Raw genomic sequence first — 4,606 nt, 5'->3', positions numbered from 1 at the left:
ACACCCCTGATCTGTAACACTGTGATTCTAAGGTGTCAATGGGGCTCCAAGGGGCATCACCTGCCCCTAGGTGATTACTGCAAAAAGCCCAGAGTTCAGCCAAACAGGTAGGCATTTGACTCAACAACTGCTAAGTATCAGCCAGTTAAGCCATCCTCACCTCTCAAGAGCATTCAGAGCTGGGAATAGTCCCCCTGATAGAGAGAAATCAGTTCCAGGAGGTCCTTTCTCCCCTAGCCTGGAAGGAAGGATGGCTTGTAAGGTCTGGGATGGTTACACGAACTTCTTGGCTTCAAAGAAACTCTTGAGGTGCCACATTTGCCAGACTCCAGTGGCCACAAGGATGAGGGGTTGCAGGATAGAACACCAGAACACGCGCTGGTGGGTGCTCTTACTGGTCTGCGGGAAGTGTTCCTCCCGCCCCCACTGGTCGTTCTGCTCTCTCTGGATCTTCTCCACTTGTTCTACCAACGGTCTCACTCTTAGTTGCAATTCACTCCATTTGTCTGTGGCAGCAATTTCTGAATACCCACCTGGATGTCTAGGTGAACTCTCAGCATGCCTCCAGCAAAGAGGGAGAACTTGGTGGGATTTGAGTGAAGCCAGATCTGGTGCTCACCGGGAGTATGGAAGGTGAAGGTGAATCTGCCCTGGAGCCATCCTGTCGGACCTGGATGACCTTAGCCTTGGGGTCCTTGACTTCCATGAACATGTCAAGTCTGGGGGTGGCCGTCTGGTATTCCTCATGCTGCTTGTCATACAACTCTGTCTGGTAGTTTCCTATGACCATTGTCTCATCTGGAAACTCCTCAATACAGCATTTCTATTCTGTCTTCCTGAGGTGGAAGTAAAGTGCACTGCTGCTTGGTAGCCATCTTGCCCCACCTGCCCCAACATTTAGTCTTTTGATTTCCTGACTGCTGGTGCCAAGAGTATTGACTGTGGAGCCAAGCAAGCTGAAATTATTCACAGCTTCAGTCTCTTCTCCATCTATCAGAGGCTGCCAATTGGCCCACTAATGAGTATCTGTTTTCTTGATGTTGGGCTTCAATTTGTCCTTGGCTTTCTGCAGCAAACGCTACAGGTCCTCCTCAGTTTCAGCCAGCAATGTTGTGTCATCTGCATAATGTAGGTTGTTGATGAGTCTTCCAATCCTGATGCCACATTCCTCCTCATAATGTCCAGCCTCCTGAATGATCTGTTCTGCAAACAGATTGAAAAGGTAGGATGTAGCCCCGAATGCACTCCTTTTCTGATTTTGAACCATGTAGTTAGTTTTTCCTTGCTCTGTTCTGATGACTGCTTCCTAGTTCAAGTTTCACTAAAGCACAATCAAGTGTCCTGACATTCCCAATCTTCTCAAGGTTAGCCACAGTTTGTTGTGATCCACACAGTCAAATGCTTTCATAGTCAAGGAAACACAGAGAGACATTCTTCTGGTCCTTCCTGCTTTCAGCCAACATCCATCTGCCATTGGCAATGATAACTCTAGTGCCGCAGACTCTTCTAAACCCAGCTTGTATGTCTTGTAGTTCTCTTGTATTTCTGGTAATTTCTCACATAGGAATTGATAATTCTACCAATGAATCCCTGGAGAGGTATTAATAGTATATGAAAACTGTAATGGGGGGAAAAAGTTACAATTCAAGTTATATTATGGTTATATTTTTTAAAGATACATGTATGCTTTCCTTTTTCATTTTATTAATCTGTATCTTTTAAATTTCCTACACTTCAAATCAATGATCTAATTTATAAGAAAACAACTCTAGGCTTGTCAGTGGTGATCCTTTCGCTCTTTGCCACATTCTGACCTAAAAGATGCAGGTTTTCTGCACTGGCCTTCAGTTTCCCTTTGTCTTCTAATGAGCACTGACAGAAATTTGTGGAGTTCGTTCCTGTCATAAACACCTGGAATGCTCATAACTCATTTTTATTTCCAGATTCACAACATTTTCCTCAGAAGTCTTTTGCAGTATGCTTTCCAGTTTTTAAAACTGTGACCCCTCGGAAGAAATACAGCTTACAGTGTGACTTTGTATCCTCAAGGATGTTTACAGATCTGTAGCTGAACCAATGGTTTTGTGAAACAATCCTACTTTTCGGTGATCCAATGTGTGATGCTCTCTACTATTCTATCCTTGAAATCATTAAAACAATTCTGAAAGTGACTATCTAAAATTATTTCATAAGCTGGACAATGACTAGGGATAATAGAAGGAGAATTGATGCCTTTGAGCTGTGGTATTGGAGAAGAGTATTGAATATACCATGGACTCCTAGGAAAACAAACAGGTTTGTCCTGGAGAGGGTGAAGCTGGGTTGCTTCTTAGAGGCAAGGATTGTGAAGTTTCGTCTGACATACTTTGGACATGTTGCAAGGTGGGACCAGTCTGTGGAGAGGGACGTCATATTGGAAGGGTTGAGGGACAGTGTAAGAGAGGAAGACCCTCGATGAGATGGATTGATTCAGTAACTGGGATAATGGGGACAGGTGTGTTGGAGATGGTGAGATTGGCACAGGATAGGGCAGAGTTTAGGGTTATTGTACATAGGGCCACTATGAGTCGCAGGCGACTCGATGGCACAAACAACAATGGATCTGAAACTTCAATTTTGAAAATGGACTTAGGATCATTTAAAATTCTTGTTTAAAGAACTATACTTCTTTGGATTTAAAGATGGTCACCTCTAAAAAATCTGGGTAACATGGTGAGATTTATGGTAAGCTTTGCCCTTGGCCAGATTAGTACAAGAAAAATAGATTCTTCAAACTTATTTTAAGAGTCTAAAATCTTTGTGACTTTCAAGTCTAGCAGAGATAGACAATTACTAAAATATTTCTCACTGAAGAAAATCTACAGCAGAACCTGACCTTTAACTAATAGGCATCTAAAAAGACATTTATTGGAGCAGTGTTTATATCTATATAAAGTCATAAATAATATTTTTAAGGAAATTTCTTAATAAATTGTGATAGACTCATATATTTAAAAGAAAGAAACTTATTTAATCCAAAAGACACACAGCTGGAACAATGATTCCCAACTCTGGGATGGGCTGAGGGGATGCATATGAGAAACTTCAGGAAGAAGAGAAGAAATAAGTGGACTGAAGATCATGTCTGTTATAATACACATATTTATATTTAGAAAAACATTTATTTTTTTTGGATAATGCACAATAGTAGAGCTGGGCATTTTCTTCTTGGTTCCTTGGGATAAACAGAAGATACTAGCTCTTCAAATAGTTGGGACAGCTCCCTCCCAGAAGCTGTGTCAGAATTTTTATGGGACATCATTGACACTTTCTAAATTTACTTTTTCAAGGAATGATTCATGTCATCCTTACTGGCTTTTTCAGATCACAAAATAAATCACTGAATAAAGATCAGCCAGTTAGAAGGGTTATTCCATAAGTGAATTGACTCAATAATAGTGTATCAGCAAACCAACCATGACAACTCCCAACACCCTGTAGGCTTGCTACAGTTCATTATTCTTGGTAAGGATAAGCTGAGTAACTATTAAGCTTCTTAATGAGTCCATTGAAGTGATTTTGAGAGTTTGTTTTTAAAGGAATTTTGATGAAAATTAGGGCTGACAGCCACTAGTAAAACAAGTCAGCAAACAAAAAAAACCCACCCAGCAAACAAAACCAAAAAGCCATTACCTAGCCCCAACAATTGGCTCTGGGAACATAGCTGTTCCTTTTAAAATTGTGTTGGCTCAATTTTCTAGGTCGCTTCATGCCTTTCAGGGTAGAAAACATAGGGTAGAACCATTAAAAAAAAAGGAAACATCAAAATCCAAATACAATCCCTAAGACATTTTTTAATTGACATAGCTTTGATTTTGAGAATAAACTGAAAACCACATGCAATTAGGCTTTTCAAATGAGGTGAAAATACTTAATGGAGAAGAGGCTCAAACTCTTACACAAAAGACATCTTGATTAAAAGGAAGCATACTCAAATATCTAAGATGTGCACCTGGGGTGTGTGATAAACAAATAAGATCAGCTCTTATTTCTAGAGAAACAAGAGGTTTTGATTAGTGATGGGTAAAAACAAATGCCTGGTGAGAAAATTCTGGCCCCTGCTGGAAACGGTCCTAGGAAGATGAGTGAATTATAAAGAAGTCACAAAGGTACACAAATTATACCTAATGATCACTTGTTTGCATGGGAATTAGGGATTTCTGTCTCCCTAACAAGGCTGAAAGAGAGAAAAAGATGTTGCAAGAATAATGTGAATGGAAGTCCGAAGGGGGAAAGGGAGGGAGGAGACGGGGTGAAAGTGGGGTGGGGGAGGAAATCTTCAGTGCACACAGTTATGTGGATGGAGTGAGGGGTTGAAAAAAATTGGGGGAGGGGATCCAGTGGGGACCTGAAAAGGTGAGGTACTGATGGATTTGGGTGGTTTTATAAAACAATGTATGGGAATGATGCTATAAAACACAATGTAAATAGAAGAATGCAAAACAATAGACAAATGAATGTCGTCTTCAGTGAAGTGCCTGTTCATATCCTGTGCCCATTTTTCTATTGGATTATTTACCTTTATCTTGTTGTGGTGCTCAAGTATTTCATAAATTCTGGATATAAG

General features: G+C 40.6%; 1 pseudogene; it reads right to left on the bottom strand.

Moving 5' to 3' along the window:
- Nucleotides 1-273: 273 nt before the first annotated feature.
- LOC102862634 overlaps nucleotides 274-4,606 on the bottom strand; it is a 17,821-nt pseudogene continuing 13,488 nt past the window's right edge.

Source organism: Elephantulus edwardii, unplaced genomic scaffold, assembly GCF_000299155.1.
Source record: "Elephantulus edwardii isolate Elephantulus edwardi_28Jun2011 unplaced genomic scaffold, EleEdw1.0 scaffold00232, whole genome shotgun sequence".
Taxonomy (NCBI): Eukaryota; Metazoa; Chordata; class Mammalia; order Macroscelidea; family Macroscelididae; genus Elephantulus; species Elephantulus edwardii.
The sequence above is the reverse complement of the archived record's forward strand: the minus strand, read 5'-3'. Positions and strand labels throughout refer to the sequence as shown.